We start from the raw sequence: 12,741 nt of genomic DNA, 5'->3' as shown, positions 1-12,741 counted from the left end.
TTTTTGAAACTTTTGTCTGACGCAAAGTACAAATAAAATTTAATTATGCAGCAAAAGTTATATACTTTTAATTAGTCGTTTGTGACTTTTCTTCTTCCTCGGAAGCAGCCAAGTCAGGGAAAAGTCTGTCAAGAGATAAGGTTTATTTGGCTAATTAGGCAGAAGACTGTTTTGTCTTTCGTTTTCGTTTTTTTGTGTAAATGAAATTTAAATGCAAATATGGCATATCCTGATGTATACATGTGTTATATCGAAAGTGTGCGAGTTTTTCCCTTAGCAATTTATTCATTTCCCCTGACGCGTTGCCCTTAATTGAACATTTAAATCCATTGTTTGAAGTTCAGTACATATTTTTTCCAACCAAACATTTAAAAATGTGGTCAACGGTTTGTTTTTTTTTGTATATTTTCGTTTGCATAAGCGAAAAAAAGTTTCTCCCAACCAACGGTAGAAATGTTTAAATTAATATGGAAAAGAAAGAAATGTAAAATTTGTGCAATTTTTACAACTTCATTATGGATTGCCGTGGCTGTTTTTTCCTGGGCGACATGTGCGCACTTCCTTCCTTACCATGGCCAACGCCATTGCCATCGCTATTGCCAGCCAGTAATAAACGCCAATGTTGGCCACAAATCCACAAAAGCGTCACCTGTGTCACCTCTGCTGCTCCAGGATGCCAGGAGCAGCCCATCATCATTCTCGTCCTTCCACCTGGCAGGATGCTGCTGTTGCTGCGTTGCTGCCACTCCCTGCGGTGCCTCATTTTTGGCCCACTCTTCTGCCTCACCGGTCTCAGCCTCGCACCAAAAACAACAAAAAAAAAGAAATGCATAAATTCTCATTTTTATGTGTCTGCGTTGGACTTTACATTAGCTTTGCCACCGATGCTGCTCTTGCCCGCTGATTATCCCCCGAGAGCTATAAAAAATACATAACATGGCACAACTATATATAGTAAAGTAAATATATATATATATGTAGCATGTATGTGTGTTGTTATTTCACTGGATATGTGTGTAAAAATATATTTCGCTGTCCACTTTTGGCCAGGGGAATTTCGCCAGGCGCTGTGGTATGCGAAATTAAGTTAAAACCTGAACATTATCATATGGCACAGCGGTGAGGAATTTCACTAGCAAGGTTAACTTTATTTTATGGTTATAAATTATCGATCATTTGCTGCCTTATGCTACGATTTTCAAAAACGTGTTAGACACACCTGGCACATAAATTACGTAAAGCAAAATTAGAGGTAGAGGAGGTAAAGGTAGAGGCATGGGCGTGGCCCACTTTAGAGACGCTTTAATTTCATTAACCAACACTTGATGCTGTTGGACGGCGATGCGCTTACATAATAATTAGTAAAATAAATTTCACCTAAACACACAGAGCGCGAAAAAGGGCAGCATTTCTGAGAAGACAAACAATCCCCTCTCTCTCTCTCTCTCACTTTTCGTTCTTTCTATACTTTCACCATTTTGTGGAAGGTGCTTTCAAAATGGCCACGTCAAACGCACACGTTCACGACCCACTTACTCTGGGTCCTTTTCGTTCGGCGAAGGACACCATCAACGTTGGCAAATTATTTCCCATCATTTTTCACACAAAAAGCGCACAAATTTTTAGCAAGATGAAGATACATGCAAAGTGGCGCAGTGCAGGACAGCAGCAGCAGCAGCCGGTTGTCAGCAAGCGTCGATGTCCGGGAAGAATAATACGAGCAAGGACAGCAGTCGATGTCCTTGCTGGAATGAAAATCTAATTAAAGGCCGCCGAACGTGCAGTTTCCGGACTGCAGTTAACAGCTTTAGCTGAATGCTTTCGCGGAAAAACAGACGATGGCCAGACACAATGGCAAATGTTTTGGTAAGCAAAGCGGTCCATCTTGGCCAGATAACGTGGCCATTGAAATTCAGTGCGGAGGTTAAAAGGGCCATTATAGGGTCTGCTGTGGTTACAAATGATAGTTAGGATTCCGAAAATCAAGTTGGAGGTTTTTAAGGGCGGCTTAAAAGTGCTAGAAAGAGATTTTCAAGGAAATTGCTTTTAGGATTTGGTTAAGTTTGGGTTAGTTGGGTTTATTTTGAAGAGATGATGATTGATTCTTAATGAATATATTACAGTTTCTGCTATAAAATGAACTAAAACCTTCTTACATTTCATACTATTTTTAGAACTTGTGTTGATATATAACCAGAACAGCCTACCCTTTCATCGCCTATTTTCCAGAGTTAAGATCCATTTCTAGCTGGCAACACAATCGTTTTCTAATACAATTTCGGTGACAGGACACCAATAAAAGAAACATTTTGAGCAGCAGCAGTCAAAAGCAAAGCAAACCTCGACGAAAAAACTGTAAAAGCAATTCCTTGGCAAAAAAAAAAGAAGGAAAAACGAGAAAAAACGAGGAAAATGTAAAGAAAAATACAGAAGGAAAGGGCGCACAAATGTCAGTTTTCCCAGGACTCGACTAGCCGCACCACAACTACAGCTGCCACTACGAAAATATCCCTCTGTGTTTGTTTGTAGTGGTGCCCTAAACAACATTTCGTCGAATCGTTTACCAATTTTTCTGACTGCTGCAAATCAAAAACGAGAAAACGACAGAAAATTTCTCGCCAAGCCAGGAGCTGCAAGAAAAAAAAAACCAAAAAAAAACTTTTTAAATTAACTAAAAAACAGCAAACACAAAGAGGGTTGGGTGAGGGAGGTAGTAGGTGGATGAGTGGGACACGTTGTCGCTGGTGCTGGCATTCGGTTTGAGTATTTTAGAGCAAAGTGGAAAACTTTTAGTGGCATGTTTACAAAATAAACTTCAGCTTGCAAAACGGCCAGAAATAAAGAAAAATGCTGATTGCTACCAACAACACAGTGTGGCCGAAAAAAAAAAAAAAAAATTATTATTATGATGCGTGGGTGGTTGGGTGGGCGGTGGGTTGGGTATATAGTATAGTAGCTCTTATGTATCAGCTGACACACATTTTCGGGGCAAGGTAAGAACAACGAGAGAGAGAGACCAGGCTTTGCCAACTTTTGTTTGGTTTGTTGTCACTGTCACTGTGTGTAGGCCAGAAAACTTTTTTACACCAGTTTTTTATTTTGCTTGTCTTTTTTTTTCTTGTTTTTTGTGTTTTTCTTTTTTGGAAGGTTTTTCCATGTCGCCAATGTTGTTGTTGTTGCTCGTGCTTTTTCTGCTGACAGTTGGGCAAACAAAGCATAATTTTTAATCTGGCCGAGCAAACATTGTTACATATGCGACACACACACTCTACCATTCAGTCTTCCTGCCAAAAAAGCCAAAAAATATGGGGAGGAAAAAAAATTAAATAAAATAAAACTGAAAACTCCACCTGAACGTGGCTTTTAGCTTGATTGTTGATGGGCCACAGCAAAAGCAACAGTGGCCGTAGCGCCAAAAAAAGGAGAAAATTATGTTTATTTGGCTTTGGCCCCGATTTGTTGCGCATACGCAGCGTATGACGCCGTACGTGACAATATCATCAAGTGGGGTTCCCGGGAATCTGTTGATTTAGCGTTTTTCAACTCTCTGCTTTCATAAAATGATTTACGCCACATGGGTAAAACTAATTAACAACTTGGCTGAAAGAGGTTGAAATTTATCCAAAATATTGGGTGAAAAAATGGGATTTTTAAATGAAAACTAAAGCAATTTTAAGAATTATAGAAAATTAAGATGGTTAAAGAGAGGACTTATACAATCATAAATATGAAAACCTCAGACATTTTCTTACTCAGCCATAGTTTTACAACTCTTTCTCTTTTTTACTATTCCCTAAAGCTAAAATTAATGAACCTGTCGGCTGAGCACTTGCATTGGTAATGTTAAGTATGACAGTTATTGGCATCATTTAGTCGAAAAGCGTTGCCGGCTTATTAATGCGTAATATGCGGTGCTCGGAGGGTCTGTTGAGCATTTGATTTTTTCCTGTCTGCAACTGACATTTAATGACCACAGACAACACACCACACACAGACACATGTTATTTGCGGTTCGGCGTTTAAAATTCAAGTTCAGGGCATGTGGCCTGCCTTTTGATAGACAGACCAGACATACGGACGAACAGCTGGCAGTGACAGGCGGTATGCGAATGGTTTGGGTGTACGGACCCTTGTCTAGACTCCTTTTCGGAAAAACGCCCATTCAGGCATGACAAATGGGCCCCGTTAGCTTGGCTGGCGAATGCCAGGCTTCGGAACGGGTTGTTGTTTGCAAATTTCTTAACACGAAATTAGTCGCCACAAACAAATGGCAAACAAACTGCTGCAGACGAGAGACAGTTAGCTGGGTCTAATCGAAAGCAAATAAAATGCATGCCATACCTGCATGCCATAAACTGTCACTTGCATTGTGCCAAAGACACTCACGCAGACAGGGCACACGGACAAAGTCAGACAGAACACTGAAAAGAAAATAGGGGTAAGATGTTTTTAGGTTGAAATAATAGATAGAAGTAGTTTATTAATAATGAATGTATCCTTAAAAACTTTTGAGTTTGTTTAAATCTTAAAAATGCCTGTTTTTACTTTAGATCTACCTTCTTAATCTGTAAACTTGTTAATAAAACTTATTTAAAAACACGAATACAATGATCATAAGCTAGTTTAATAATGTTTTAAATGTTTACCAACAACTTCTAAACCTTTCTCTTCAATTCCCAAATTTGTATTGTCAACATAGATGCGATATGGAATCAGATAATTGTGGCTGAGAGTTCTCGATTTTATCTCAGAGTGTGTGTAGATAGACAAACGGCATGCAAGGCTCGGCTGTCTGCCATCGTTCCCTTTACCATTTTCCATTTTCCACTTTCCATGACTTGACTTGCATGCCAAGTCCTCGTTTCATATGCCACCGCCTACCCGTGTCACGCCCCTCTGTATGTTTTACCATAATTTGCCACCAGTTTGTTAGCCCCAGGTTGGTGCCACAGTCGGCATATGATGGCGGATGGGGGACTTGGGCTTGTCGCCTCTTATCGAATGCAAAAAGCAAATGCGAATGCAAAACTTGGCTGCCAGCAGTCGTTGGGAAATTAAAATTGTTTACGCAAAGAGACATTAATGGCCCGGGTTCCATAGAAAATAGTTACAACGAATTGCTTTTAGGCGCTAACAGGCCACGCACACTTGCCGTGTAATGAGCGGAACGGGATTGACGGGTATACCCAAACGTTAATGTCAACAATGATAATTGCACAAAATGTGGGATAATTGCCAAGGGAAAGTTGACTCCAGCCAATGATGAATTGCCTTCGCTAATGGCAAATCAATCTGTTTATGTGTGGGTTCTGCCATATAAACATTAACAATTGGGCAGGAAAAATCCAGGACATGAAAGGTTTTTCATTCTTCCTACATAAATCTGAATAAAAATCTATCATTTTAAAGGATTTAACAATTATGGGAATCTTAAAATGTCGACTTAGCTAGAGCCAAGCAAACACAGCTAAATTTACGGAGAACCAAACTCAAACCAAAACCTAAAACCAACTGCAGTGGGAAATAATTGAAAAGGTTTTACAGAGAGTGTGTGTGTGGACATTACAGAGTTTTCCGACGTGGGTGTATGTGTCTGAGTATGTAGAGGGGATCTAGCTCGTTTTTTATGGGGCACACACACACATAAATAACCAAAGGATCTCGAGTGCTAATCCAAAGGGGAAAACAGGGAGAGTGGAAGGGTGCGATTGCGAGTGGAATGCTGTCAGAGGCAGAGCCGCAGCGTTGGTGTCGTTTACATTGTCAGCGCATGTCGCGCTTTAAATGCTTTGATTTCATTTTTCATTCGGCTTGTCAGACACATACAATCAGCTACCTGGATGTACACACACACACACACACAGTCAAAGACAACAATTGCCAGGTGAGCAAAAGGTAAAAGACTTCGGTTTTTTGGGCCAACGACTGCTGGCTCAATTCAATCACAAGCTACTTTACAGACAAAGCCATTATTCGATGTTGCTGCTGTAATGAATTTGTGTTCGTTTCCCAGACTCTCTTCGTGTCGCGCACACGTGAAAATGTGTAACACACTTTCCACCACAGCCCCCCCCAGCTACCCACCTTATGCTGTGCCACGAAAATTGCTCTTGTTGCCATAAATAATCCAATTGAAATTTAGACTGAAAGCAAGGAAAACCGGAAATGTTTTCTTATTGAGATCCTATGTCAAGGTATAAGTAATGAGAGAACTGAACCCTTGGTTTTCAAGCCGCTTTCACCCCTAGCTGCGGTAAAAATAAGCAGGATTAAGGATGCTTAAAAGGAACTCTATGTGAAGCTCATACGAGGAATGTTGACTCCCAAGAAAAAGGTCACTCAGAAAAAAATTCCAGAAAAATCTGTTCAGATAAATTTTCAAACAAAATTAAAGAATGTTAGGAATTTCCTACCTTACAAGCCTTTGGTTCCTAACTAAGAGATTTTACTCAAAAGGATTATATTTAATCTTAAAAGGTTTTGCCTAACCAGCAATTTGCTGCACATCTATAAAAAATATAATTTAATATCTAAAATTGGAAAACCTTTAAAAAAATTGCAGTGAAATATCCAAATGTTATTTAAGTCACTCCTCAAGGACTGCTAGGTGTCCTTGTCAAGGACTCGTGTATATGATTACACAAAATTAAACGAGCCTAAACGATTTCTCCAGTTGCCAGATTTCTGCGAAGTGCCTTTTAACCTTGATTCGCGTTTTGGCTGGGTCATCATTAAAGGTTCACGATTTGAATGGGCGGCACTTGAGGTGCGCGTTCATTTGTGGGTGGGGGGGCGTGGTACAGTAAGTAAGTGCCAAATAAACTAACAAACGTTAAACATGCGAGCCTTTTTACCCAGGTGCGCTTGTGTCTATGCTTTAAGGGAAAATCAACACCCACAAACGAAAATCGTTTGGCGAGCGAAGGAAAGCCGTTTATTTAGTTAGGCGGCCAAGTGATTTTCCTCGTCCTGCTTACCGCTGCTAATGCGCAGCAAGAAAAACCCCAAGAAAACTCAAGGGCTTGGGAGAGGAACAAACAACCAGCGCAAATTGTCGTTTCGCGCTTCAGTTGAGCAGCTTAAAGCCAGAGTCAACACACACACACACAGCGAGTAAGCCCCGGAATTCCTTGAAGCCTTTGTAAGCAACCGACAAAAAAAACACATTAAATTGTGTAAATTTTTTCCATGCCTGAGCGGCAAAAAAAAAAACAGGAAAAAAAAAATTCAAAGAAGAACCAAAAATACTAAGCATCTTAGGCATTCTCCTGCTGGCCTTTTAAAGATGTTTAGGCCTTCTCTTACTCCCTCTCCTTTGGCTACCTTCTCAAATTGTTTTCGGGTTTTTATTTTATTTATTTACTTTCCCCCAAAAAAATAAATGGGAAGCAGGGGCACAGGAAAGGTGTCCTTCCTCCTTAGTTCGCTGGCTGATTGAATTTTCCGAGCGAGTAATTTTTAAATTGTGCTCTGGTCAAGGCGGATAATTCAATTTTAGTGTTTAGGTTTCTATTACTAAACTCGTCGCCCACGAAAAAGTTTGAGCTTGTGGTTTCCTTTGGACTGCCTTTATTTACATTCAACTTTATTATGTATCAGGGAAATGGTTTTCCGGAATTTATGGCTAAGAAACTAAGCAGCAATATATTTTCAAATACTATAAATATTTGGCTGTCTTAGAGAAAATGTTCCATCAAGGTCTTCTTAATAGAAGCTTTTTAAAGAACTAAATCCAAAATTATTTGAAGAAAATATTCAAAACTTTAACATTAAAAACTATATTTATTTATATTCCCTATTTGGCTGTCTTGCATTAAGTGAGAGGAAGTGAATCTCCTTGAAATGATTTCTGCCAAACCGAATCCTTGAAATTCAAAGTAAGTTTCACCTTCGCATCGTCGAATGCTGGAGTGCACTTTGTTTCAGGGCAACGCCACGCCCTTATCAATGGGCAATCGTTAAATGTCATGTTCAATGCCCTCGGAAAATGCCAGGGAAAATACCATGGCACAGCATGGACTTTACCAGGGAGCAGCAGTTGAGCTGGAGCTGGCACAGAAAATGCCACAATTTGTATGCATTATGCTTGCTACGAGTAACAGATACTGCCGGAGATATAGCCAAGGCTTCATGGCGCTTGGAGCTTGCCGCTTGCCGCTGCAGAACTAAGCCAAAAATGCCACAAAACATTTACCATATATCATGCATTTTTACGTACACTTTTAGCCACTTGCTGTCTCACTCTCTACGGCACTATCTCTCTCTTTCTAAGCCCCCCCCTCTGTTCGTCCTTACTCTGTCGTAATTTACACATGTAGTCGGCGGGACTTGTACAACTCTTGTGGCTGCCGTTGCTGTTGCTGTTGCTGTTGCTGTTGCTGTAGTAGTCCATGGTCCGTTTATCTGGGAAAAGCTCTGCGGGTAAGCTGGCCTCAACTGGCTCTATCTCTTTCTGTATTCCCCTCGATCTCTCTTCTTCACTAGTCCTTACTCATACACACTTTTTGTTCTGACCATCGTACACACTGCGTATGCGTAATATTTGATGCTTTAAAGTCCTTTTGCTGAGCGCCTGTTGTGTTTACTTTCGCCTGGCTTCGACCTGGCCCAAACAAAAAGATTTTTAAGATTTATTGATTTATTTTGCTTTTGTGATTGTGCGTGTGTGTGTGTGTGTGTGTGTGTGTGTGTGGGTTAAGCTGTTTATGGCTCTCGAAAAAAGTATTCTCTAAATTTACTCCTAAATTGATGAAATAAATTTTCCAACACACTTGTTTTGGTGTATTACGAGTTTCGTGTGTGCTTATTTCCTCGTCTTACCCAAGACGAGTTTATTGTTCTATTTTTTCCGGGAATTGTTTGTTTTGGTGGTTTTTGTTGACGAAATTTGCCAAGGCAATCGGATTTAAGTTCGAGTTTTATTTTAAGCTCTCCTTGATGAAACTTAAAATGTCTTTGTAAGTAATCCCTTTTGGAACTTATTATAATTTCTAAGCTTATTATCCCTCCTATCAACTATGGACCTTTCGGCAATCTAATTTCTCTACCGAAATTAATTTTCTTTTGCCGCACAATAAAAGCCACTTGTGGCCCTCCACAAAAAAATGCATGCAGTAAAACTAGAGGGTCTGAAACCTTTTCCACACTTTATTACGATTACCAGGATTTTATCCCATATCAAGCTCACACACACACAGACAATCCTCTCCTGTCTGGGTGGCACTTTTTCTAGTGCTTGTAAATTACACTTGAGTGACATTTAGTCGTCATCAGCAACGGAGAAAGCAGAGTGCAAGCCAGGACCAGAATATCTGTCATTTCCCCTCCTCTAACACTCATCTTAGTTGTAATTTATGCAGAGGGAGAAATAAATGATTTATTAACAAAAAAAAGTAGTAAAAAATAAGTAATAAGAAATATATTTAAAAATAAAAATCATGAGTATTCATAGATTTCAAAAATAATTTTAATTTTCATTTATTTTTTATTTTTTTACATTTTTCCTGGTGTACTATTTCTTATGTACGAGGTGTGTTCAAAAAGTAAGGTGACTCTTCAAATTTCGCGAATTTCAAATTTTTCGATTATCGAAACCTTTTAGAAGTTATACGAGGTGTGTTCAAAAAGTAAGGTGACTTTTCAAATTTCAAATTTTTCAAATTTTTCGATTATCTTCAGTTTTGGGAACAAGAAAAAGTCACATGGGGCCAAATCCGGTGAATATGGTGGCTGAGGCATTATTGTGGTGTTGTTTTTGGCCAAAAAATCCAAATCCTTTGATCCATATTTTTCGATAGCAAAAAATCGCCGAGCTCGCAAAACAACTTGTAACTTTACGCCTCTCACAACCAAACAAAAGAGGATGTTCCATTGAAACTTGGTACAGATGTTAGGGAAGAGTGTACCAATATAACAAAACAAAAAAATCGATAATCGAAAAATTTGAAATTCGCGAAATTTGAAGAGTCACCTTACTTTTTGAACACACCTCGTACAAATGCCATCCATGTCTATATCCCATATACTGAAAATTGCCAGCCAGCGTACATCTCTATCTCATTCTCAGTCCTGTCTGTCCTTTTGTCCTGGCAGACATATCAATTTGACCTCGGCTAAATACTCAGCATGCGATGAGTGTCTAGGGCCAGGTATATTGGCCTGTGGCCCAACTCAATGTCTCTGCCTTGGGAATTTTTAATGATTTTCTCACAATTTCTTGAGGGCCTTTCTTTCTTTTCATTCGCTTCCTTGCCTTTGCCATTTTCCTTTGTTGGCAAACATTTTTCTTGTCCTACACTTTAAGCTGGCCATTATTAAAATGGCTGATAACAGTTTTGGCTGCAAGCCCAAAGTCAAACACACACACACAGAGAGACCCAAAAAACGCACACATGGCAACGAATATGCCTTGGAGTTCTGTCTGGACTTGTCCTTTCGGTGCGATGAACTTGTCCTTTTTTTCTTACCTCAAACTCCTGCTTTTTTGCATAGAGTCCTGAATTCTTGACTTGACTTTGCTGCGCCGGCAACTTTCAACATGCGAATGGCTGTGGCTGTCTGAAGAGGCTTTGCAAGGTCAGCTAGATTTTGTTTGGCCCGCCCGACACCTTCACTTCCTTTCTTTTCGAAAGTCCTTGTCTAAAATGCCAATTTCTGGCCAACCACAAAACGTGATAAAGTCAATAACTAAACCAATTTTTATATAAATTTCAATCAAAATGTATATTGTTGTAGTAAAAACTTTCGGTTACTGTCGGAATTGGTGGTCAATTAAAATGGCGGCCTGATTGAAACTGGGCGTATGAGTAATATGCTTAAAGGTTTTGTTTTGTTTTTTCAATTTTTCCTAAGGCAACCACAACAAAGTGTTAGGGGGAGGCAGCTTAATTGATACACAGACACCGCAGATTCCACATCAGCCCCAACTCCGAGCATTCCCATCAGCACTTTCCTCCTGCCCTTTGCCTGGCATGTGCGTGAAACCTTTTGAAATATTCATGAAATCAATTTCGAGGCGTGCCCCGGCAGCTCACTAATCTCGCCAGGATCGGGTTTATATATATATGGATATGCGTGCGAGAGTGTGTGTTGGCGATTATATCAAAATATGGCTATGGTTATGGCTTTTTCTGCAGAAGGGCAACTTTTCCTGCACTTTGCCTAAGCTCTAATGGGAAAATGAAGCCAGCTGGGCCAGAAAGGGGAGTATATGTATTAGATCCTTTGATATACAGGCTATTTAACTTTGGTGCCTGAATTAAGATATTTGATCTTACAGTTTATTCACGTCTTAATACTGCAAAATTATTACAACTGGGAACAAGTTAAAAGTACGTCGCTTTAGGTATTCCTTGGCTTATTTTAACATATTCTGTATATCCCTCTCTGCCCTAATATGTTAAACGCTTTCCCATTTTATATTTGCCATTTTCCAACACCTCCGACAGTAATTAATCAAAAACCCGAAAGCCCACATCTCGCCTTTCATTTAACGCAAGATAAAAATGAATGAAAAAAAAGTGGAATTCCCAAACATCTGTTGCCACATGAGCCGCAGGCTGAGAATGGCTCATTGTGGATTTTCAGCCCCCATCTCCGAAGGCCACGCCGCCTGTCACTCGGCTATATCCTTTCGCTTTCAAAGTAGCCTCTGCCAGCTGCTGTGGCTAAGCGCAAAATTAAGCAAATTAAAAGCCGCACGGAGAGCAGCTGCATAACTCGTATGTGTATGTGTGGGAAAGCCTTTTTCTATGCCCCCGGAAAACGTGCAAGAAAAACACTGAGAAAAAAGCAAAAACCGCAGCCACAACCCACCGCCCAGTTCAGGGTCACCTACAGAAAAATTTTTACTCGGGCAAACAAAAATGAAGCGGGAAAAAAATGTACTGGCTTGGTTTGGTTCGTTGGTGAAAATACAAAAAAAAACAAAAACAAAAAAAAAAAAAGAAACGGAAAATCCCATTGAAAAATGTTCGCTTTGCCGGGCATTTTCAGATTTTCATCAAGCTCAACTCTCGCCCATTTTCCCCAGCCTCCCCTTAACCCACAAAATCAGCGCATGAAAGCCGCGTATATGTGTGCGGGGAGCGGTGAGCGGCCAAAAGGCTGCCAAAAACATTTAAATTAAAATTTCTCTATATATATACATCGGTTTATATATATTTGGGAGTGTTGGAATCGCCTACGTGAGTGTATGGGAAAAAAAGAACAGAAATTTCATGGCCTCTGTAGGCATTAACTGTTATGGGACTGGGCGGTGGGCGTGCTAGCTGAGCGTAGGCGTGGCCATGTAAGCCGTTTAGTGCTCTTTGATGGTAGCAGCAAAAAATTTATAGCCTGCTTTTAGGCGAACCATCAGCGAACCGCATCGGAATCGGAGCCAGACAATTGGGCAATAACCAGAAATGCAAGCGTCCAGGCCAAAAACGCAAAGCAAACACAAACGGCAAACAAATGACAGTTTAAAGTGTCTCCAAACATACACACGCACATACACACACATATTAGGAACAAACTATTACCAAGGCAAACACGATCCAGAAAGGGTTGAAGGGGCTAGCACTTTGGGTGCATGTTTAATGGCATTTGTTGCTAATCAATGAATAATTTATGTGCCAAGGTTTTGCCACTGGCCAACGCACACCACCAAACACTCTTAAGTGGTTCACTATCGCGTAAGTGTATGTGTGACATAAATATATGTTAATGCCCTTCAAAAGGGTGCTTAGACTTGGAATTTTG

The 12,741-nt window shown here is 40.1% G+C and overlaps 1 protein-coding gene across 1 annotated transcript in view; it reads left to right on the top strand.

Annotated features, from left to right (window-relative positions):
• LOC108116344 (hemicentin-1) overlaps positions 1 to 12,741 on the top strand; it is an 81,460-nt gene that overhangs the window by 21,979 nt on the left and 46,740 nt on the right. The gene's annotated exons all lie outside the window — the stretch shown is intronic.

This window comes from Drosophila eugracilis, unplaced genomic scaffold, assembly GCF_018153835.1.
Source record: "Drosophila eugracilis isolate 14026-0451.02 unplaced genomic scaffold, ASM1815383v1 contig_367, whole genome shotgun sequence".
Classification (NCBI taxonomy): domain Eukaryota; kingdom Metazoa; phylum Arthropoda; class Insecta; order Diptera; family Drosophilidae; genus Drosophila; species Drosophila eugracilis.
This window is presented reverse-complemented; position numbering and strand designations above follow the sequence as displayed.